Genomic DNA, 27,966 nt, shown 5'->3' on the forward strand with positions numbered 1-27,966 from the left:
ATGAACCAGTTTACGGAACAATTGCACAAGTAACTGGAGACAATTTGGGATTGCACACATTACTCGGGTATGTTGAATCATTCAGTGCAAACAATTTTTGTAGACAAACAGACCTCACAAACGGTTTTCAGGGATGATGATCCAAGAATAACATTGCGTAATAAAGCACTGCATGATCAGCATTGCAATGACCTCATGGTAGATCCTACACTGCCATCCACATTTGGAGTTAAGCGACAATGTTTATTCAATGATCTACAGTACTTTCATGTTTCTGAAAATTATGCTGTAGACATTATGCATGACATATTGGAAGGAGTGGGGCAATTTGAGCTGAAGTTGCTGTTTGCTTACCTCTCAGACAACAAAATCATATCCAAGACAGATGTTTGTAACCGAATATACTCATACAATTATGGCTTTGTTGAACGAAAAAATCGTCCAACCAGAATAAACTTGGAGCAGACTGGAAATGGAATTGGTCTCAATGCCATTCAAACTTTTTGCTTAATCCGGAATATGCCCTTGATCTTTGGAGATGTTTTACTATAGACTCTTGTTGCTTCTGTTGCAAATTATGAACATTATATTTTCTCCAGTTGTTACTGATGGAATGACAGTATGTCTTAAGCATCTCATTGTTGACCATCACCAACTTTTCAAAGAGCTTTACCCACATCGTAGAATGATCCCTAAACATCACTTCATGATTCATTATCCCAGAGTCATTCGAAAAATAGGTCCAATTCTACATGTTTGGTCAATGAGATTTGAAGCCAAACATAGGTTTTTCAAGAACACAATCAAAAATTTCAAAAATGTAACAAAGTCATTGGCCCAAAAACATCAGATGGCTATAGCATACCATTGGGAATCAATGCCATTTAAAAGTATTGACTGTGGGCCAGTAAAAACTGTTCAGCTCATTGACTTGCCACATGGTGAGATGATTGCAGAAGAACTGCAGGTTGACTTAGACTGTCAAGTTGATCTGACTTCTTGGATCACTTGTTTTGGAACTGAGTATCGTCCAGGCCTTTTAGTTTGCACGGACAAAGAGGACGATTTGCCTGTATTTAGTCAGATAAAAGACATCATTGCATTTAATCGAGAATATTTTCTTGTAACAGAGGACTTTCAGACACTTTGTTTTGCAGAGCATTTTCATTCCTTTCATGTGACACAGGGAAATGATCAGAATGTTTCCATGCTTAAAGTTGATAAATTGCACTTCTTTAAGCCGTTTGATCTGCAAACTACTTATGGTTTTGATAGAGATTATCAATATGTGGTTCCTGTACATGTGTTTGTATAAGTTTGTGGTTTTTGAACATCCATGAACTGTTAAATAAAACAGACATAAAAAGCACTGACTTGGGAGTATTTTTAATTCACTGATGGTTCTAGGTTTACACTGCAGGTGTTGGAAACTATTGAAACATTGTAAATAAAAAAGTACCAGCTTTAGAGTACATTTGTACTCTCCAAGTGTTAAATAATGAGCTCTGCAAAGGTTCTAGGTTTACACTGCAGGTGTTCAAAAGCACTGAAACGGTGTCAAAAAGTGCTATTTATAAGAGTACATTTTAACTCTCCAGGTGTTCAAATGTAACTATTTTGAGAGTATTTATTTTACACTTTTTTACAGTGTTCAATGAACATCGAACTCTTGGACCTATATATACACTGAAACCAGTGTTCAGTGTACTCCTATAGAGTACATTGAACACTCAGATTTTTGCAGTGTGGTTTCCACATGTTTTATTTCTCAAGCGGTCAGCACACAGGCTCCTCCCACACCCTTGATCTTCTCCTCTGCTCGTCTACTGAAGAACTTGGCCTTCACGATCACCGGCTGCTTGGGCAGCTTGCCCTTCCCCAACACCTTGAAGTAGCCCTGAAACACAGCACAACATCAGCATGATCACCTCACAAACACACAGGAGAAACCTCCCAACACATAGAGAGCACGCTCCTCACAAACACACAGGAGAAACCTCCCAACACATAGAGAGCATGCTCCTCACAAACACACAGGAGAAACCTCCCAAACACACAGGAGAAACCTCCCAAACACACAGGAGAAACCTCCCAAACACACAGGAGAAACCTCACAAACACACAGGAGAAACCTCACAAACACACAGGAGAAACCTCACAAACACACAGGAGAAACCTCCCAACACATAGAGAGCACGCTCCTCACAAACACACAGGAGAAACCTCACAAACACACAGAGAAACCTCCCAACACATAGAGAGCATGCTCCTCACAAACACACAGGAGAAACCTCACAAACACACAGAGAAACCTCCCAACACATAGAGAGCACGCTCCTCACAAACACACAGGAGAAACCTCACAAACACACAGGAGAAACCTCACAAACACACAGGAGAAACCTCACAAACACACAGGAGAAACCTCACAAACACACAGGAGAAACCTCACAAACACACAGGAGAAACCTCACAAACACACAGGAGAAACCTCACAAACACACAGGAGAAACCTCCCAACACATAGAGAGCACGCTCCTCACAAACACACAGGAGAAACCTCACAAACACACAGAGAAACCTCCCAACACATAGAGAGCATGCTCCTCACAAACACACAGGAGAAACCTCACAAACACACAGAGAAACCTCCCAACACATAGAGAGCACGCTCCTCACAAACACACAGGAGAAACCTCACAAACACACAGGAGAAACCTCCCAACACATAGAGAGCACGCTCCTCACAAACACACAGGAGAAACCTCACAAACACACAGGAGAAACCTCCCAACACATAGAGAGCATGCTCCTCACAAACACACAGGAGAAACCTCACAAACACACAGGAGAAACCTCACAAACACACAGAGAAACCTCCCAACACATAGAGAGCACGCTCCTCACAAACACACAGGAGAAACCTCACAAACACACAGCAGAAACCTCCCAACACATAGAGAGCACGCTCCTCACAAACACACAGGAGAAACCTCACAAACACACAGGAGAAACCTCCCAACACATAGAGAGCACGCTCCTCACAAACACACAGGAGAAACCTCACAAACACACAGAGAAACCTCCCAACACATAGAGAGCACGCTCCTCACAAACACACAGGAGAAACCTCCCAAACACATAGAGAGCATGCTCCTCACAAACACACAGGAGAAACCTCACAAACACACAGGAGAAACCTCACAAACACACAGGAGAAACCTCCCAACACATAGAGAGCACGCTCCTCACAAACACACAGGAGAAACCTCACAAACACACAGGAGAAACCTCACAAACACACAGGAGAAACCTCACAAACACACAGGAGAAACCTCCCAACACATAGAGAGCATGCTCCTCACAAACACACAGGAGAAACCTCACAAACACACAGGAGAAACCTCCCAACACATAGAGAGCATGCTCCTCACAAACACACAGGAGAAACCTCCCAACACATAGAGAGCATGCTCCTCACAAACACACAGGAGAAACCTCCCAAACACACAGGAGAAACCTCCCAAACACACAGGAGAAACCTCACAAACACACAGGAGAAACCTCACAAACACACAGGAGAAACCTCACAAACACACAGGAGAAACCTCCCAACACATAGAGAGCACGCTCCTCACAAACACACAGGAGAAACCTCACAAACACACAGGAGAAACCTCACAAACACACAGGAGAAACCTCCCAACACATAGAGAGCATGCTCCTCACAAACACACAGGAGAAACCTCCCAACACATAGAGAGCATGCTCCTCACAAACACACAGGAGAAACCTCCCAACACATAGAGAGCACGCTCCTCACAAACACACAGGAGAAACCTCACAAACACACAGGAGAAACCTCCCAACACATAGAGAGCATGCTCCTCACAAACACACAGGAGAAACCTCACAAACACACAGGAGAAACCTCCCAACACATAGAGAGCACGCTCCTCACAAACACACAGGAGAAACCTCACAAACACACAGGAGAAACCTCACAAACACACAGGAGAAACCTCACAAACACACATGAGAAACCTCCCAACACATAGAGAGCATGCTCCTCACAAACACACAGGAGAAACCTCCCAACACATAGAGAGCACGCTCCTCACAAACACACAGGAGAAACCTCCCAAACACACAGGAGAAACCTCACAAACACACAGGAGAAACCTCCCAACACATAGAGAGCACGCTCCTCACAAACACACAGGAGAAACCTCCCAACACATAGAGAGCATGCTCCTCACAAACACACAGGAGAAACCTCCCAAACACACAGGAGAAACCTCACAAACACACAGGAGAAACCTCACAAACACACAGGAGAAACCTCACAAACACACATGAGAAACCTCCCAACACATAGAGAGCATGCTCCTCACAAACACACAGGAGAAACCTCCCAACACATAGAGAGCACGCTCCTCACAAACACACAGGAGAAACCTCCCAAACACACAGGAGAAACCTCACAAACACACAGGAGAAACCTCCCAACACATAGAGAGCACGCTCCTCACAAACACACAGGAGAAACCTCCCAACACATAGAGAGCATGCTCCTCACAAACACACAGGAGAAACCTCCCAACACATAGAGAGCACGCTCCTCACAAACACACAGGAGAAACCTCCCAAACACACAGGAGAAACCTCACAAACACACAGGAGAAACCTCCCAACACATAGAGAGCACGCTCCTCACAAACACACAGGAGAAACCTCCCAAACACACAGGAGAAACCTCCCAAACACACAGGAGAAACCTCACAAACACACAGGAGAAACCTCACAAACACATAGAGAGCATGCTCCTCACAAACACACAGGAGAAACCTCCCAACACATAGAGAGCACGCTCCTCACAAACACACAGGAGAAACCTCACAAACACACAGGAGAAACCTCACAAACACACAGGAGAAACCTCACAAACACACAGGAGAAACCTCACAAACACACAGCATGCTCCTCACAAACACACAGGAGAAACCTCACAAACACACAGGAGAAACCTCCCAACACATAGAGAGCACGCTCCTCACAAACACACAGGAGAAACCTCACAAACACACAGGACAAACCTCACAAACACACAGGACAAACCTCACAAACACACAGGAGAAACCTCCCAACACATAGAGAGCACGCTCCTCACAAACACACAGGAGAAACCTCCCAAACACACAGGAGAAACCTCACAAACACACAGGAGAAACCTCACAAACACACAGGAGAAACCTCCCAACACATAGAGAGCACGCTCCTCACAAACACACAGGAGAAACCTCACAAACACACAGGACAAACCTCACAAACACACAGGACAAACCTCACAAACACACAGGAGAAACCTCCCAACACATAGAGAGCACGCTCCTCACAAACACACAGGAGAAACCTCACAAACACACAGGAGAAACCTCCCAACACATAGAGAGCACGCTCCTCACAAACACACAGGAGAAACCTCACAAACACACAGGACAAACCTCACAAACACACAGGACAAACCTCACAAACACACAGGAGAAACCTCCCAACACATAGAGAGCACGCTCCTCACAAACACACAGGAGAAACCTCACAAACACACAGGAGAAACCTCCCAAACACACAGGAGAAACCTCACAAACACACAGGAGAAACCTCCCAACACATAGAGAGCACGCTCCTCACAAACACACAGGAGAAACCTCCCAAACACACAGGAGAAACCTCACAAACACACAGGAGAAACCTCACAAACACACAGGAGAAACCTCCCAACACATAGAGAGCACGCTCCTCACAAACACACAGGAGAAACCTCCCAACACATAGAGAGCATGCTCCTCACAAACACACAGGAGAAACCTCACAAACACACAGGAGAAACCTCACAAACACACAGGAGAAACCTCCCAACACATAGAGAGCACGCTCCTCACAAACACACAGGAGAAACCTCACAAACACACAGGAGAAACCTCCCAACACATAGAGAGCACGCTCCTCACAAACACACAGGAGAAACCTCCCAACACATAGAGAGCATGCTCCTCACAAACACACAGGAGAAACCTCCCAACACATAGAGAGCACGCTCCTCACAAACACACAGGAGAAACCTCACAAACACACAGGAGAAACCTCACAAACACACAGGAGAAACCTCCCAAACACACAGGAGAAACCTCACAAACACACAGGAGAAACCTCCCAACACATAGAGAGCACGCTCCTCCCAAACACACAGGAGAAACCTCCCAAACACACAGGAGAAACCTCCCAAACACACAGGAGAAACCTCACAAACACACAGGAGAAACCTCCCAACACATAGAGAGCATGCTCCTCACAAACACACAGGAGAAACCTCACAAACACACAGGACAAACCTCACAAACACACAGGAGAAACCTCCCAACACATAGAGAGCACGCTCCTCACAAACACACAGGAGAAACCTCCCAACACATAGAGAGCACGCTCCTCACAAACACACAGGAGAAACCTCCCAACACATAGAGAGCACGCTCCTCACAAACACACAGGAGAAACCTCCCAACACATAGAGAGCACGCTCCTCACAAACACACAGGAGAAACCTCACAAACACACAGGAGAAACCTCCCAACACATAGAGAGCACGCTCCTCACAAACACACAGGACAAACCTCACAAACACACAGGAGAAACCTCCCAACACATAGAGAGCACGCTCCTCACAAACACACAGGAGAAACCTCACAAACACACAGGAGAAACCTCACAAACACACAGGAGAAACCTCACAAACACACAGGAGAAACCTCACAAACACACAGGAGAAACCTCACAAACACACAGGAGAAACCTCCCAACACATAGAGAGCACGCTCCTCACAAACACACAGGAGAAACCTCACAAACACACAGGAGAAACCTCCCAACACATAGAGAGCATGCTCCTCACAAACACACAGGAGAAACCTCACAACACATAGAGAGCACGCTCCTCCCAAACACACAGGAGAAACCTCACAAACACACAGGAGAAACCTCACAAACACGCAGGAGAAACCTCACAAACACACAGGAGAAACCTCACAAACACACAGGAGAAACCTCCCAACACATAGAGAGCACGCTCCTCACAAACACACAGGAGAAACCTCACAAACACACAGGAGAAACCTCCCAACACATAGAGAGCATGCTCCTCACAAACACACAGGAGAAACCTCACAAACACACAGGAGAAACCTCACAAACACACAGGAGAAACCTCACAACACATAGAGAGCATGCTCCTCACAAACACACAGGACAAACCTCACAAACACACAGGAGAAACCTCACAAACACACAGGAGAAACCTCACAACACATAGAGAGCACGCTCCTCACAAACACACAGGAGAAACCTCCCAAACACACAGGAGAAACCTCCCAACACATAGAGAGCACGCTCCTCACAAACACACAGGAGAAACCTCCCAACACATAGAGAGCACGCTCCTCACAAACACACAGGAGAAACCTCACAAACACATAGAGAGCACGCTCCTCACAAACACACAGGAGAAACCTCACAAACACACAGCAGAAACCTCCCAAACACACAGGAGAAACCTCACAAACACACAGGAGAAACCTCACAAACACACAGGAGAAACCTCCCAACACATAGAGAGCATGCTCCTCACAAACACACAGGAGAAACCTCACAAACACACAGGAGAAACCTCACAAACACACAGGAGAAACCTCACAAACACACATCAGAAACCTCCCAAACACACAGGAGAAACCTCCCAACACATAGAGAGCATGCTCCTCACAAACACACAGGAGAAACCTCACAAACACACAGGAGAAACCTCACAAACACACAGGAGAAACCTCACAAACACACAGGAGAAACCTCCCAACACATAGAGAGCACGCTCCTCACAAACACACAGGAGAAACCTCACAAACACACAGGAGAAACCTCACAACACATAGAGAGCACGCTCCTCACAAACACACAGGAGAAACCTCACAAACACACAGGACAAACCTCACAAACACACAGGAGAAACCTCCCAACACATAGAGAGCATGCTCCTCACAAACACACAGGAGAAACCTCACAAACACACAGGAGAAACCTCACAACACATAGAGAGCATGCTCCTCACAGACACACAGGACAAACCTCACAAACACACAGGAGAAACCTCACAAACACACAGGAGAAACCTCACAACACATAGAGAGCACGCTCCTCACAAACACACAGGAGAAACCTCACAAACACACAGGAGAAACCTCACAAACACACAGGAGAAACCTCACAAACACACAGGAGAAACCTCACAAACACACAGGAGAAACCTCACAAACACACAGGAGAAACCTCACAAACACACAGGAGAAACCTCACAAACACACAGGAGAAACCTCACAAACACACAGGAGAAACCTCCCAACACATAGAGAGCATGCTCCTCACAAACACACAGGAGAAACCTCACAAACACACAGGAGAAACCTCACAAACACACAGGACAAACCTCACAAACACACAGGAGAAACCACACAAACACACAGCAGAAACCTCACAAACACACAGGAGAAACCACACAAACACACAGGAGAAACCACACAAACACACAGCAGAAACCTCACAAACACACAGGAGAAACCACACAAACACACAGGAGAAACCTCACAAACACACAGGAGAAACCACACAAACACACAGGAGAAACCTCACAAACACACAGGAGAAACCTCACAAACACACAGGAGAAACCTCACAAACACACAGGAGAAACCTCACAAACACACAGGAGAAACCTCACAAACACACAGGAGAAACCTCCCAACACATAGAGAGCATGCTCCTCACAAACACACAGGAGAAACCTCACAAACACACAGGAGAAAACTCCCAAACACACAGGAGAAACCTCACAAACACACAGGAGAAACCTCACAAACACACAGGAGAAACCTCACAAACACACAGGAGAAACCTCACAAACACACAGGAGAAACCTCACAAACACACAGGAGAAACCTCCCAACACATAGAGAGCATGCTCCTCACAAACACACAGGAGAAACCTCACAAACACACAGGAGAAACCTCCCAACACATAGAGAGCACGCTCCTCACAAACACACAGGAGAAACCTCACAAACACACAGGAGAAACCTCACAACACATAGAGAGCACGCTCCTCACAAACACACAGGAGAAACCTCACAAACACACAGGAGAAACCTCCCAACACATAGAGAGCACGCTCCTCACAAACACACAGGAGAAACCTCCCAACACATAGAGAGCACGCTCCTCACAAACACACAGGAGAAACCTCACAAACACATAGAGAGCACGCTCCTCACAAACACACAGGAGAAACCTCACAAACACACAGCAGAAACCTCCCAAACACACAGGAGAAACCTCCCAACACATAGAGAGCATGCTCCTCACAAACACACAGGAGAAACCTCACAAACACACAGGAGAAACCTCACAAACACACAGGAGAAACCTCACAAACACACAGGAGAAACCTCACAAACACACATCAGAAACCTCCCAAACACACAGGAGAAACCTCCCAACACATAGAGAGCATGCTCCTCACAAACACACAGGAGAAACCTCACAAACACACAGGAGAAACCTCACAAACACACAGGAGAAACCTCACAAACACACAGGAGAAACCTCCCAACACATAGAGAGCATGCTCCTCACAAACACACAGGAGAAACCTCCCAAACACACAGGAGAAACCTCACAAACACACAGGAGAAACCTCCCAACACATAGAGAGCACGCTCCTCACAAACACACAGGAGAAACCTCCCAACACATAGAGAGCACGCTCCTCACAAACACACAGGAGAAACCTCCCAAACACACAGGAGAAACCTCCCAACACATAGAGAGCACGCTCCTCACAAACACACAGGAGAAACCTCACAAACACACAGGAGAAACCTCACAAACACACAGGAGAAACCTCCCAACACATAGAGAGCATGCTCCTCACAAACACACAGGAGAAACCTCACAAACACACAGAGAAACCTCCCAACACATAGAGAGCACGCTCCTCACAAACACACAGGAGAAACCTCACAAACACACAGGAGAAACCTCACAAACACACAGGAGAAACCTCACAAACACACAGGAGAAACCTCCCAACACATAGAGAGCACGCTCCTCACAAACACACAGGAGAAACCTCCCAACACATAGAGAGCATGCTCCTCACAAACACACAGGAGAAACCTCACAAACACACAGGAGAAACCTCCCAACACATAGAGAGCACGCTCCTCACAAACACACAGGAGAAACCTCACAAACACACAGGAGAAACCTCACAAACACACAGGAGAAACCTCACAAACACACAGGAGAAACCTCCCAACACATAGAGAGCACGCTCCTCACAAACACACAGGAGAAACCTCACAAACACACAGGAGAAACCTCACAAACACACAGGAGAAACCTCCCAACACATAGAGAGCACGCTCCTCACAAACACACAGGAGAAACCTCACAAACACACAGGAGAAACCTCACAAACACACAGGAGAAACCTCACAACACATAGAGAGCACGCTCCTCACAAACACACAGGAGAAACCTCACAAACACACAGCAGAAACCTCCCAAACACACAGGAGAAACCTCACAAACACACAGGAGAAACCTCACAAACACACAGGAGAAACCTCCCAACACATAGAGAGCATGCTCCTCACAAACACACAGGAGAAACCTCACAAACACACAGGAGAAACCTCACAAACACACAGGAGAAACCTCACAAACACACAGGAGAAACCTCCCAACACATAGAGAGCATGCTCCTCACAAACACACAGGAGAAACTTCCCAACACATAGAGAGCACGCTCCTCACAAACACACAGGAGAAACCTCACAAACACACAGGAGAAACCTCCCAAACACACAGGAGAAACCTCCCAAACACATAGAGAGCACGCTCCTCACAAACACACAGGAGAAACCTCCCAACACATAGAGAGCACGCTCCTCACAAACACACAGGAGAAACCTCACAAACACACAGGAGAAACCTCCCAAACACACAGGAGAAACCTCCCAAACACATAGAGAGCACGCTCCTCACAAACACACAGGAGAAACCTCACAAACACACAGGAGAAACCTCACAAACACACAGGAGAAACCTCACAAACACACATCAGAAACCTCCCAAACACACAGGAGAAACCTCACAAACACACAGGAGAAACCTCACAAACACACAGGAGAAACCTTACAAACACACAGCAGAAACCTCCCAACACATAGAGAGCATGCTCCTCACAAACACACAGGAGAAACCTCCCAACACATAGAGAGCATGCTCCTCACAAACACACAGGAGAAACCTCACAAACACACAGCAGAAACCTCCCAAACACACAGGAGAAACCTCCCAACACATAGAGAGCACGCTCCTCACAAACACACAGGAGAAACCTCACAAACACACAGGAGAAACCTCACAAACACACAGGAGAAACCTCCCAACACATAGAGAGCACGCTCCTCACAAACACACAGGAGAAACCTCCCAACACATAGAGAGCACGCTCCTCACAAACACACAGGAGAAACCTCCCAACACATAGAGAGCATGCTCCTCACAAACACACAGGAGAAACCTCACAAACACACAGGAGAAACCTCACAAACACACAGGAGAAACCTCACAAACACACAGGAGAAACCTCACAAACACACAGGAGAAACCTCACAAACACACAGGAGAAACCTCACAAACACACAGGAGAAACCTCCCAACACATAGAGAGCACGCTCCTCACAAACACACAGGAGAAACCTCCCAACACATAGAGAGCACGCTCCTCACAAACACACAGGAGAAACCTCACAAACACACAGGAGAAACCTCCCAACACATAGAGAGCACGCTCCTCACAAACACACAGGAGAAACCTCACAAACACACAGGAGAAACCTCCCAAACACACAGGAGAAACCTCACAAACACACAGGAGAAACCTCACAAACACACAGGAGAAACCTCACAAACACACAGGAGAAACCTCACAAACACACAGGAGAAACCTCACAAACACACAGGAGAAACCTCACAAACACACAGGAGAAACCTCACAAACACACAGGAGAAACCTCCCAACACATAGAGAGCACGCTCCTCACAAACACACAGGAGAAACCTCACAAACACACAGGAGAAACCTCACAAACACACAGGAGAAACCTCACAAACACACAGGAGAAACCTCCCAACACATAGAGAGCACGCTCCTCACAAACACACAGAAGAAACCTCCCAACACATAGAGAGCACGCTCCTCACAAACACACAGGAGAAACCTCACAAACACACAGGAGAAACCTCCCAAACACACAGGAGAAACCTCCCAAACACACAGGAGAAACCTCACAAACACACAGGAGAAACCTCACAAACACACAGGAGAAACCTCCCAACACATAGAGAGCACGCTCCTCACAAACACACAGGAGAAACCTCACAAACACACAGGAGAAACCTCACAAACACACAGGAGAAACCTCACAAACACACAGGAGAAACCTCACAAACACACAGGAGAAACCTCCCAACACATAGAGAGCACGCTCCTCACAAACACACAGGAGAAACCTCACAAACACACAGGAGAAACCTCCCAAACACACAGGAGAAACCTCCCAACACATAGAGAGCACGCTCCTCACAAACACACAGGAGAAACCTCACAAACACACAGGAGAAACCTCCCAAACACACAGGAGAAACCTCCCAAACACACAGGAGAAACCTCCCAAACACACAGGAGAAACCTCCCAAACACACAGGAGAAACCTCACAAACACACAGGAGAAACCTCACAAACACACAGAGAGCACGCTCCTCACAAACACACAGGAGAAACCTCACAAACACACAGGAGAAACCTCACAAACACACAGGAGAAACCTCACAAACACACAGGAGAAACCTCCCAACACATAGAGAGCACGCTCCTCACAAACACACAGGAGAAACCTCCCAACACATAGAGAGCACGCTCCTCACAAACACACAGGAGAAACCTCCCAAACACACAGGAGAAACCTCCCAACACATAGAGAGCACGCTCCTCACAAACACACAGGAGAAACCTCACAAACACACAGGAGAAACCTCACAAACACACAGGAGAAACCTCCCAACACATAGAGAGCATGCTCCTCACAAACACACAGGAGAAACCTCACAAACACACAGAGAAACCTCCCAACACATAGAGAGCACGCTCCTCACAAACACACAGGAGAAACCTCACAAACACACAGGAGAAACCTCACAAACACACAGGAGAAACCTCACAAACACACAGGAGAAACCTCCCAACACATAGAGAGCACGCTCCTCACAAACACACAGGAGAAACCTCCCAACACATAGAGAGCATGCTCCTCACAAACACACAGGAGAAACCTCACAAACACACAGGAGAAACCTCCCAACACATAGAGAGCACGCTCCTCACAAACACACAGGAGAAACCTCACAAACACACAGGAGAAACCTCACAAACACACAGGAGAAACCTCCCAACACATAGAGAGCACGCTCCTCACAAACACACAGGAGAAACCTCACAAACACACAGGAGAAACCTCACAAACACACAGGAGAAACCTCCCAACACATAGAGAGCACGCTCCTCACAAACACACAGGAGAAACCTCCCAACACATAGAGAGCACGCTCCTCACAAACACACAGGAGAAACCTCACAAACACACAGGAGAAACCTCACAAACACACAGGAGAAACCTCACAACACATAGAGAGCACGCTCCTCACAAACACACAGGAGAAACCTCACAAACACACAGCAGAAACCTCCCAAACACACAGGAGAAACCTCACAAACACACAGGAGAAACCTCACAAACACACAGGAGAAACCTCCCAACACATAGAGAGCATGCTCCTCACAAACACACAGGAGAAACCTCACAAACACACAGGAGAAACCTCACAAACACACAGGAGAAACCTCACAAACACACAGGAGAAACCTCCCAACACATAGAGAGCATGCTCCTCACAAACACACAGGAGAAACCTCCCAACACATAGAGAGCACGCTCCTCACAAACACACAGGAGAAACCTCACAAACACACAGGAGAAACCTCCCAAACACACAGGAGAAACCTCCCAAACACATAGAGAGCACGCTCCTCACAAACACACAGGAGAAACCTCCCAAACACATAGAGAGCACGCTCCTCACAAACACACAGGAGAAACCTCACAAACACACAGGAGAAACCTCACAAACACACATCAGAAACCTCCCAAACACACAGGAGAAACCTCACAAACACACAGGAGAAACCTCACAAACACACAGGAGAAACCTTACAAACACACAGCAGAAACCTCCCAACACATAGAGAGCATGCTCCTCACAAACACACAGGAGAAACCTCCCAACACATAGAGAGCATGCTCCTCACAAACACACAGGAGAAACCTCACAAACACACAGCAGAAACCTCCCAAACACACAGGAGAAACCTCACAAACACACAGGAGAAACCTCACAAACACACAGGAGAAACCTCCCAACACATAGAGAGCACGCTCCTCACAAACACACAGGAGAAACCTCCCAACACATAGAGAGCACGCTCCTCACAAACACACAGGAGAAACCTCCCAACACATAGAGAGCATGCTCCTCACAAACACACAGGAGAAACCTCACAAACACACAGGAGAAACCTCACAAACACACAGGAGAAACCTCACAAACACACAGGAGAAACCTCACAAACACACAGGAGAAACCTCCCAACACATAGAGAGCACGCTCCTCACAAACACACAGGAGAAACCTCCCAACACATAGAGAGCACGCTCCTCACAAACACACAGGAGAAACCTCACAAACACACAGGAGAAACCTCCCAACACATAGAGAGCACGCTCCTCACAAACACACAGGAGAAACCTCACAAACACACAGGAGAAACCTCCCAAACACACAGGAGAAACCTCACAAACACACAGGAGAAACCTCACAAACACACAGGAGAAACCTCACAAACACACAGGAGAAACCTCACAAACACACAGGAGAAACCTCACAAACACACAGGAGAAACCTCACAAACACACAGGAGAAACCTCACAAACACACAGGAGAAACCTCCCAACACATAGAGAGCACGCTCCTCACAAACACACAGGAGAAACCTCACAAACACACAGGAGAAACCTCACAAACACACAGGAGAAACCTCCCAACACATAGAGAGCACGCTCCTCACAAACACACAGGAGAAACCTCCCAACACATAGAGAGCATGCTCCTCACAAACACACAGAAGAAACCTCCCAACACATAGAGAGCACGCTCCTCACAAACACACAGGAGAAACCTCACAAACACACAGGAGAAACCTCCCAACACATAGAGAGCACGCTCCTCACAAACACACAGGAGAAACCTCACAAACACACAGGAGAAACCTCCCAAACACACAGGAGAAACCTCCCAAACACACAGGAGAAACCTCACAAACACACAGGAGAAACCTCACAAACACACAGGAGAAACCTCACAAACACACAGGAGAAACCTCACAAACACACAGGAGAAACCTCCCAACACATAGAGAGCATGCTCCTCACAAACACACAGGAGAAACCTCCCAACACATAGAGAGCACGCTCCTCACAAACACACAGGAGAAACCTCACAAACACACAGGAGAAACCTCACAAACACACAGGAGAAACCTCACAAACACACAGGAGAAACCTCACAAACACACAGGAGAAACCTCCCAACACATAGAGAGCACGCTCCTCACAAACACACAGGAGAAACCTCACAAACACACAGGAGAAACCTCCCAAACACACAGGAGAAACCTCCCAACACATAGAGAGCACGCTCCTCACAAACACACAGGAGAAACCTCACAAACACACAGGAGAAACCTCCCAAACACACAGGAGAAACCTCCCAAACACACAGGAGAAACCTCCCAAACACACAGGAGAAACCTCACAAACACACAGGAGAAACCTCACAAACACACAGAGAGCACGCTCCTCACAAACACACAGGAGAAACCTCACAAACACACAGGAGAAACCTCACAAACACACAGGAGAAACCTCACAAACACACAGGAGAAACCTCCCAACACATAGAGAGCACGCTCCTCACAAACACACAGGAGAAACCTCCCAAACACACAGGAGAAACCTCCCAAACACATAGAGAGCACGCTCCTCACAAACACACAGGAGAAACCTCACAAACACACAGGAGAAACCTCACAAACACACAGGAGAAACCTCACAAACACACAGGAGAAACCTCCCAACACATAGAGAGCACGCTCCTCACAAACACACAGGAGAAACCTCACAAACACACAGAGAGCACGCTCCTCACAAACACACAGGAGAAACCTCACAAACACACAGGAGAAACCTCACAAACACACAGGAGAAACCTCCCAACACATAGAGAGCATGCTCCTCACAAACACACAGGAGAAACCTCACAAACACACAGGAGAAAACTCCCAAACACACAGGAGAAACCTCACAAACACACAGGAGAAACCTCACAAACACACAGAGAGCATGCTCCTCACAAACACACAGCAGAAACCTCACAAACACACAAGAGAAACCTCCCAAACACACAGGAGAAACCTCCCAAACACACAGGAGAAACCTCACAAACACACAGGAGAAACCTCACAAACACACAGGAGAAACCTCACAAACACACAGGAGAAACCTCACAAACACACAGGAGAAACCTCCCAACACACAGGAGAAACCTCACAAACACACAGGAGAAACCTCACAAACACACAGCAGAAACCTCCCAACACATAGAGAGCATGCTCCTCACAAACACACAGGAGAAACCTCCCAACACATAGAGAGCATGCTCCTCACAAACACACAGGAGAAACCTCACAAACACACAGCAGAAACCTCCCAAACACACAGGAGAAACCTCACAAACACACAGGAGAAACCTCACAAACACACAGGAGAAACCTCACAAACACACAGGAGAAACCTCACAAACACACAGGAGAAACCTCACAAACACACAGGAGAAACCTCACAAACACACAGGAGAAACCTCCCAACACATAGAGAGCACGCTCCTCACAAACACACAGGAGAAACCTCACAAACACACAGGAGAAACCTCACAAACACACAGGAGAAACCTCACAAACACACAGGAGAAACCTCACAAACACACAGGAGAAACCTCCCAACACATAGAGAGCACGCTCCTCACAAACACACAGGAGAAACCTCACAAACACACAGGAGAAACCTCCCAAACACACAGGAGAAACCTCCCAACACATAGAGAGCACGCTCCTCACAAACACACAGGAGAAACCTCCCAACACATAGAGAGCACGCTCCTCACAAACACACAGGAGAAACCTCACAAACACACAGGAGAAACCTCCCAAACACACAGGAGAAACCTCCCAAACACACAGGAGAAACCTCCCAAACACACAGGAGAAACCTCACAAACACACAGGAGAAACCTCCCAACACATAGAGAGCACGCTCCTCACAAACACACAGGAGAAACCTCCCAAACACACAGGAGAAACCTCCCAAACACATAGAGAGCACGCTCCTCACAAACACACAGGAGAAACCTCACAAACACACAGGAGAAACCTCACAAACACACAGGAGAAACCTCACAAACACACAGGAGAAACCTCCCAACACATAGAGAGCACGCTCCTCACAAACACACAGGAGAAACCTCACAAACACACAGAGAGCACGCTCCTCACAAACACACAGGAGAAACCTCACAAACACACAGGAGAAACCTCACAAACACACAGGAGAAACCTCCCAACACATAGAGAGCATGCTCCTCACAAACACACAGGAGAAACCTCCCAAACACACAGGAGAAAACTCCCAAACACACAGGAGAAACCTCACAAACACACAGGAGAAACCTCACAAACACACAGGAGAAACCTCACAAACACACAGGAGAAACCTCACAAACACACAGGAGAAACCTCACAAACACACAGCATGCTCCTCACAAACACACAGGAGAAACCTCCCAACACATAGAGAGCACGCTCCTCACAAACACACAGGAGAAACCTCACAAACACACAGGAGAAACCTCACAAACACACAGGAGAAACCTCACAAACACACAGGAGAAACCTCACAAACACACAGGAGAAACCTCCCAACACATAGAGAGCACGCTCCTCACAAACACACAGGAGAAACCTCACAAACACACAGAGAGCACGCTCCTCACAAACACACAGGAGAAACCTCACAAACACACAGAGAGCACGCTCCTCACAAACACACAGGAGAAACCTCACAAACACACAGGAGAAACCTCCCAAACACACAGGAGAAACCTCCCAAACACACAGGAGAAACCTCCCAAACACACAGGAGAAACCTCCCAAACACACAGGAGAAACCTCACAAACACACAGGAGAAACCTCCCAAACACACAGGAGAAACCTCCCAACACATAGAGAGCATGCTCCTCACAAACACACAGGAGAAACCTCACAAACACACAGCAGAAACCTCACAAACACACAGAGAAACCTCCCAACACATAGAGAGCACGCTCCTCACAAACACACAGGAGAAACCTCCCAAACACACAGGACAAACCTCCCAAACACACAGGAGAAACCTCACAAACACACAGGAGAAACCTCCCAACACATAGAGAGCATGCTCCTCACAAACACACAGGAGAAACCTCACAAACACACAGGAGAAACCTCACAAACACACAGGAGAAACCTCACAAACACACAGAGAAACCTCCCAACACATAGAGAGCACGCTCCTCACAAACACACAGGAGAAACCTCACAAACACACAGCAGAAACCTCCCAACACATAGAGAGCACGCTCCTCACAAACACACAGGAGAAACCTCCCAACACATAGAGAGCATGCTCCTCACAAACACACAGGAGAAACCTCACAAACACACAGGAGAAACCTCCCAAACACACAGGAGAAACCTCACAAACACACAGGAGAAACCTCCCAAACACACAGGAGAAACCTCCCAAACACACAGGAGAAACCTCACAAACACACAGGAGAAACCTCCCAACACATAGAGAGCACGCTCCTCACAAACACACAGGAGAAACCTCACAAACACACAGGAGAAACCTCCCAAACACACAGGAGAAACCTCACAAACACACAGGAGAAACCTCCCAAACACACAGGAGAAACCTCACAAACACACAGGAGAAACCTCACAAACACACAGGAGAAACCTCCCAACACATAGAGAGCATGCTCCTCACAAACACACAGGAGAAACCTCACAAACACACAGGAGAAACCTCACAAACACACAGCAGAAACCTCACAAACACACAGAGAAACCTCCCAACACATAGAGAGCACGCTCCTCACAAACACACAGGAGAAACCTCACAAACACACAGGAGAAACCTCACAAACACACAGCAGAAACCTCACAAACACACAGAGAAACCTCCCAACACATAGAGAGCACGCTCCTCACAAACACACAGGAGAAACCTCACAAACACACAGGAGAAACCTCACAAACACACAGCAGAAACCTCACAAACACACAGGAGAAACCTCCCAACACATAGAGAGCATGCTCCTCACAAACACACAGGAGAAACCTCCCAACACATAGAGAGCACGCTCCTCACAAACACACAGGAGAAACCTCACAAACACACAGAGAAACCTCCCAACACATAGAGAGCATGCTCCTCACAAACACACAGGAGAAACCTCACAAACACATAGAGAGCACGCTCCTCACAAACACACAGGAGAAACCTCACAAACACACAGGAGAAACCTCACAAACACACAGGAGAAACCTCCCAACACATAGAGAGCACGCTCCTCACAAACACACAGGAGAAACCTCACAAACACACAGAGAAACCTCCCAACACATAGAGAGCACGCTCCTCACAAACACACAGGAGAAACCTCACAAACACACAGAGAAACCTCCCAACACATAGAGAGCATGCTCCTCACAAACACACAGGAGAAACCTCACAAACACACAGGAGAAACCTCCCAAACACACAGGAGAAACCTCACAAACACACAGGAGAAACCTCACAAACACACAGGAGAAACCTCACAAACACACAGGAGAAACCTCACAAACACACAGAGAAACCTCCCAACACATAGAGAGCATGCTCCTCACAAACACACAGGAGAAACCTCACAAACACACAGGAGAAACCTCACAAACACACAGGAGAAACCTCACAAACACACAGGAGAAACCTCACAAACACACAGGAGAAACCTCACAAACACACAGGAGAAACCTCACAAACACATAGAGAAACCTCCCAACACATAGAGAGCATGCTCCTCACAAACACACAGGAGAAACCTCACAAACACACAGGAGAAACCTCCCAACACATAGAGAGCACGCTCCTCACAAACACACAGGAGAAACCTCACAAACACACAGAGAAACCTCCCAACACATAGAGAGCACGCTCCTCACAAACACACAGGAGAAACCTCACAAACACACAGGAGAAACCTCCCAACACATAGAGAGCACGCTCCTCACAAACACACAGGAGAAACCTCACAAACACACAGGAGAAACCTCCCAACACATAGAGAGCATGCTCCTCACAAACACACAGGAGAAACCTCACAAACACACAGGAGAAACCTCCCAACACATAGAGAGCATGCTCCTCACAAACACACAGGAGAAACCTCACAAACACACAGAGAAACCTCCCAACACATAGAGAGCACGCTCCTCACAAACACACAGGAGAAACCTCACAAACACACAGGAGAAACCTCACAAACACACAGGAGAAACCTCACAAACACACAGGAGAAACCTCACAAACACATAGAGAGCACGCTCCTCACAAACACACAGGAGAAACCTCACAAACACACAGGAGAAACCTCACAAACACACAGGAGAAACCTCACAAACACACAGGAGAAACCTCCCAAACACACAGGAGAAACCTCACAAACACACAGGAGAAACCTCCCAACACATAGAGAGCACGCTCCTCACAAACACACAGGAGAAACCTCCCAACACATAGAGAGCATGCTCCTCACAAACACACAGGAGAAACCTCACAAACACACAGGAGAAACCTCCCAACACATAGAGAGCACGCTTCTCACAAACACACAGGAGAAACCTCACAAACACACAGGAGAAACCTCACAAACACACAGGAGAAACCTCCCAACACATAGAGAGCATGCTCCTCACAAACACACAGGAGAAACCTCCCAACACATAGAGAGCACGCTCCTCACAAACACACAGGAGAAACCTCACAAACACACAGGAGAAACCTCACAAACACACAGGAGAAACCTCACAAACACACAGGAGAAACCTCCCAACACATAGAGAGCACGCTCCTCACAAACACACAGGAGAAACCTCACAAACACACAGCAGAAACCTCCCAAACACACAGGAGAAACCTCACAAACACACAGGAGAAACCTCCCAACACATAGAGAGCACGCTCCTCACAAACACACAGGAGAAACCTCCCAACACATAGAGAGCATGCTCCTCACAAACACACAGGAGAAACCTCACAAACACACAGGAGAAACCTCCCAAACACACAGGAGAAACCTCACAAACACACAGGAGAAACCTCCCAACACATAGAGAGCACGCTCCTCACAAACACACAGGAGAAACCTCACAAACACACAGGAGAAACCTCACAAACACACAGGAGAAACCTCACAAACACACAGGAGAAACCTCCCAAACACATAGAGAGCATGCTCCTCACAAACACACAGGAGAAACCTCACAAACACACAGGAGAAACCTCACAAACACACAGGAGAAACCTCCCAACACATAGAGAGCACGCTCCTCACAAACACACAGGAGAAACCTCCCAACACATAGAGAGCATGCTCCTCACAAACACACAGGAGAAACCTCCCAACACATAGAGAGCATGCTCCTCACAAACACACAGGAGAAACCTCCCAAACACACAGGAGAAACCTCCCAACACATAGAGAGCACGCTCCTCACAAACACACAGGAGAAACCTCACAAACACACAGGAGAAACCTCACAAACACACAGGAGAAACCTCCCAACACATAGAGAGCACGCTCCTCACAAACACACAGGAGAAACCTCCCAAACACACAGGAGAAACCTCACAAACACACAGGAGAAACCTCACAAACACACAGGAGAAACCTCACAAACACATAGAGAGCATGCTCCTCACAAACACACAGGAGAAACCTCACAAACACACAGGAGAAACCTCACAAACACACAGGAGAAACCTCACAAACACACAGGAGAAACCTCCCAACACATAGAGAGCACGCTCCTCACAAACACACAGGAGAAACCTCCCAACACATAGAGAGCATGCTCCTCACAAACACACAGGAGAAACCTCCCAAACACACAGGAGAAACCTCACAAACACACAGGAGAAACCTCCCAACACATAGAGAGCACGCTCCTCACAAACACACAGGAGAAACCTCACAAACACACAGGAGAAACCTCACAAACACACAGAGAAACCTCCCAACACATAGAGAGCATGCTCCTCACAAACACACAGCATGCTCCTCACAAACACACAGGAGAAACCTCACAAACACACAGCAGAAACCTCACAAACACACAGAGAAACCTCCCAACACATAGAGAGCACGCTCCTCACAAACACACAGGAGAAACCTCACAAACACACAGGAGAAACCTCACAAACACACAGGAGAAACCTCACAAACACACAGGAGAAACCTCACAAACACACAGGAGAAACCTCCCAACACATAGAGAGCATGCTCCTCACAAACACACAGGAGAAACCTCACAAACACACAGGAGAAACCTCACAAACACAGGAGAAACCTCACAAACACACAGGAGAAACCTCACAAACACACAGGAGAAACCTCCCAAACACACAGGAGAAACCTCACAAACACACAGGAGAAACCTCACAAACACACAGGAGAAACCTCACAAACACACAGGAGAAACCTCACAAACACAGGAGAAACCTCACAAACACACAGGAGAAACCTCACAAACACACAGGAGAAACCTCACAAACACAGGAGAAACCTCCCAACACATAGAGAGCATGCTCCTCACAAACACACAGGAGAAACCTCACAAACACACAGGAGAAACCTCACAAACACACAGGAGAAACCTCCCAACACATAGAGAGCACGCTCCTCACAAACACACAGGAGAAACCTCCCAACACATAGAGAGCATGCTCCTCACAAACACACAGGAGAAACCTCCCAAACACACAGGAGAAACCTCACAAACACACAGGAGAAACCTCCCAACACATAGAGAGCACGCTCCTCACAAACACACAGGAGAAACCTCACAAACACACAGGAGAAACCTCACAAACACACAGAGAAACCTCCCAACACATAGAGAGCATGCTCCTCACAAACACACAGCATGCTCCTCACAAACACACAGCAGAAACCTCACAAACACACAGAGAAACCTCCCAACACATAGAGAGCACGCTCCTCACAAACACACAGGAGAAACCTCACAAACACACAGGAGAAACCTCACAAACACACAGAGAAACCTCCCAACACATAGAGAGCATGCTCCTCACAAACACACAGGAGAAACCTCACAAACACACAGGAGAAACCTCACAAACACACAGGAGAAACCTCCCAAACACACAGGAGAAACCTCACAAACACACAGGAGAAACCTCACAAACACACAGGAGAAACCTCACAAACACACAGAGAAACCTCACAAACACACAGGAGAAACCTCACAAACACAGGAGAAACCTCACAAACACACAGGAGAAACCTCACAAACACACAGGAGAAACCTCACAAACACAGGAGAAACCTCCCAACACATAGAGAGCATGCTCCTCACAAACACACAGGAGAAACCTCACAAACACACAGGAGAAACCTCCCAACACATAGAGAGCATGCTCCTCACAAACACACAGGAGAAACCTCACAAACACACAGGAGAAACCTCACAAACACACAGGAGAAACCTCACAAACACACAGGAGAAACCTCCCAACACATAGAGAGCACGCTCCTCACAAACACACAGGAGAAACCTCACAAACACACAGAGAAACCTCCCAACACATAGAGAGCACGCTCCTCACAAACACACAGGAGAAACCTCACAAACACACAGGAGAAACCTCCCAACACATAGAGAGCACGCTCCTCACAAACACACAGGAGAAACCTCACAAACACACAGGAGAAACCTCCCAACACATAGAGAGCATGCTCCTCACAAACACACAGGAGAAACCTCACAAACACACAGGAGAAACCTCCCAACACATAGAGAGCATGCTCCTCACAAACACACAGGAGAAACCTCACAAACACACAGGAGAAACCTCACAAACACACAGAGAAACCTCCCAACACATAGAGAGCACGCTCCTCACAAACACACAGGAGAAACCTCACAAACACACAGGAGAAACCTCACAAACACACAGGAGAAACCTCACAAACACACAGGAGAAACCTCACAAACACACAGGAGAAACCTCCCAACACATAGAGAGCACGCTCCTCACAAACACACAGGAGAAACCTCACAAACACACAGGAGAAACCTCCCAACACATAGAGAGCACGCTCCTCACAAACACACAGGAGAAACCTCACAAACACACAGGAGAAACCTCACAAACACACAGGAGAAACCTCACAAACACACAGGAGAAACCTCCCAAACACACAGGAGAAACCTCACAAACACACAGGAGAAACCTCCCAACACATAGAGAGCACGCTCCTCACAAACACACAGGAGAAACCTCCCAACACATAGAGAGCATGCTCCTCACAAACACACAGGAGAAACCTCACAAACACACAGGAGAAACCTCCCAACACATAGAGAGCACGCTCCTCACAAACACACAGGAGAAACCTCACAAACACACAGGAGAAACCTCACAAACACACAGGAGAAACCTCCCAACACATAGAGAGCATGCTCCTCACAAACACACAGGAGAAACCTCCCAACACATAGAGAGCATGCTCCTCACAAACACACAGGAGAAACCTCCCAACACATAGAGAGCACGCTCCTCACAAACACACAGGAGAAACCTCACAAACACACAGGAGAAACCTCACAAACACACAGGAGAAACCTCCCAACACATAGAGAGCACGCTCCTCACAAACACACAGGAGAAACCTCACAAACACACAGCAGAAACCTCCCAAACACACAGGAGAAACCTCACAAACACACAGGAGAAACCTCCCAACACATAGAGAGCACGCTCCTCACAAACACACAGGAGAAACCTCCCAACACATAGAGAGCATGCTCCTCACAAACACACAGGAGAAACCTCACAAACACACAGGAGAAACCTCCCAAACACACAGGAGAAACCTCACAAACACACAGGAGAAACCTCCCAACACATAGAGAGCACGCTCCTCACAAACACACAGGAGAAACCTCACAAACACACAGGAGAAACCTCCCAACACATAGAGAGCATGCTCCTCACAAACACACAGGAGAAACCTCCCAACACATAGAGAGCATGCTCCTCACAAACACACAGGAGAAACCTCCCAAACACACAGGAGAAACCTCCCAACACATAGAGAGCACGCTCCTCACAAACACACAGGAGAAACCTCACAAACACACAGGAGAAACCTCACAAACACACAGGAGAAACCTCCCAACACATAGAGAGCACGCTCCTCACAAACACACAGGAGAAACCTCCCAAACACACAGGAGAAACCTCACAAACACACAGGAGAAACCTCACAAACACACAGGAGAAACCTCACAAACACATAGAGAGCATGCTCCTCACAAACACACAGGAGAAACCTCACAAACACACAGGAGAAACCTCACAAACACACAGGAGAAACCTCACAAACACACAGGAGAAACCTCCCAACACATAGAGAGCACGCTCCTCACAAACACACAGGAGAAACCTCCCAACACATAGAGAGCATGCTCCTCACAAACACACAGGAGAAACCTCCCAAACACACAGGAGAAACCTCACAAACACACAGGAGAAACCTCCCAACACATAGAGAGCACGCTCCTCACAAACACACAGGAGAAACCTCACAAACACACAGGAGAAACCTCACAAACACACAGAGAAACCTCCCAACACATAGAGAGCATGCTCCTCACAAACACACAGCATGCTCCTCACAAACACACAGGAGAAACCTCACAAACACACAGCAGAAACCTCACAAACACACAGAGAAACCTCCCAACACATAGAGAGCACGCTCCTCACAAACACACAGGAGAAACCTCACAAACACACAGGAGAAACCTCACAAACACACAGGAGAAACCTCACAAACACACAGGAGAAACCTCCCAACACATAGAGAGCATGCTCCTCACAAACACACAGGAGAAACCTCACAAACACACAGGAGAAACCTCACAAACACAGGAGAAACCTCACAAACACACAGGAGAAACCTCACAAACACACAGGAGAAACCTCCCAAACACACAGGAGAAACCTCACAAACACACAGGAGAAACCTCACAAACACACAGGAGAAACCTCACAAACACACAGAGAAACCTCACAAACACACAGGAGAAACCTCACAAACACAGGAGAAACCTCACAAACACACAGGAGAAACCTCACAAACACACAGGAGAAACCTCACAAACACAGGAGAAACCTCCCAACACATAGAGAGCATGCTCCTCACAAACACACAGGAGAAACCTCACAAACACACAGGAGAAACCTCACAAACACACAGGAGAAACCTCCCAACACATAGAGAGCACGCTCCTCACAAACACACAGGAGAAACCTCCCAACACATAGAGAGCATGCTCCTCACAAACACACAGGAGAAACCTCCCAAACACACAGGAGAAACCTCACAAACACACAGGAGAAACCTCCCAACACATAGAGAGCACGCTCCTCACAAACACACAGGAGAAACCTCACAAACACACAGGAGAAACCTCACAAACACACAGAGAAACCTCCCAACACATAGAGAGCATGCTCCTCACAAACACACAGCATGCTCCTCACAAACACACAGCAGAAACCTCACAAACACACAGAGAAACCTCCCAACACATAGAGAGCACGCTCCTCACAAACACACAGGAGAAACCTCACAAACACACAGGAGAAACCTCACAAACACACAGAGAAACCTCCCAACACATAGAGAGCATGCTCCTCACAAACACACAGGAGAAACCTCACAAACACACAGGAGAAACCTCACAAACACACAGGAGAAACCTCACAAACACACAGGAGAAACCTCCCAAACACACAGGAGAAACCTCACAAACACACAGGAGAAACCTCACAAACACACAGGAGAAACCTCACAAACACACAGAGAAACCTCACAAACACACAGGAGAAACCTCACAAACACAGGAGAAACCTCACAAACACACAGGAGAAACCTCACAAACACACAGGAGAAACCTCACAAACACAGGAGAAACCTCCCAACACATAGAGAGCATGCTCCTCACAAACACACAGGAGAAACCTCACAAACACACAGGAGAAACCTCCCAACACATAGAGAGCATGCTCCTCACAAACACACAGGAGAAACCTCACAAACACACAGGAGAAACCTCACAAACACACAGGAGAAACCTCACAAACACACAGGAGAAACCTCCCAACACATAGAGAGCACGCTCCTCACAAACACACAGGAGAAACCTCACAAACACACAGAGAAACCTC

At 47.3% G+C, this 27,966-nt stretch overlaps 1 long non-coding RNA gene across 1 annotated transcript; it reads right to left on the reverse strand.

The window, feature by feature from the left end:
* Positions 1–1,370: 1,370 nt before the first annotated feature.
* LOC128014433 (uncharacterized) lies at positions 1,371–26,161 on the reverse strand. Its single transcript, XR_008183534.1, has 16 exons — positions 25,263–26,161; positions 22,242–22,424; positions 21,328–21,943; positions 19,670–19,713; positions 19,558–19,601; positions 19,399–19,489; positions 18,478–18,609; positions 17,027–17,588; positions 16,300–16,713; positions 11,988–14,349; positions 8,176–9,730; positions 7,765–8,015; positions 7,240–7,563; positions 5,640–5,730; positions 4,962–5,344; positions 1,371–1,975 (listed from the first exon to the last, which is right to left on the reverse strand). It is a non-coding gene; the product is annotated as an uncharacterized LOC128014433 (long non-coding RNA).
* Positions 26,162–27,966: the final 1,805 nt, after the last annotated feature.

Source organism: Carassius gibelio, chromosome B25 (genome assembly GCF_023724105.1).
Source record: "Carassius gibelio isolate Cgi1373 ecotype wild population from Czech Republic chromosome B25, carGib1.2-hapl.c, whole genome shotgun sequence".
Lineage (NCBI taxonomy): Eukaryota > Metazoa > Chordata > Actinopteri > Cypriniformes > Cyprinidae > Carassius > Carassius gibelio.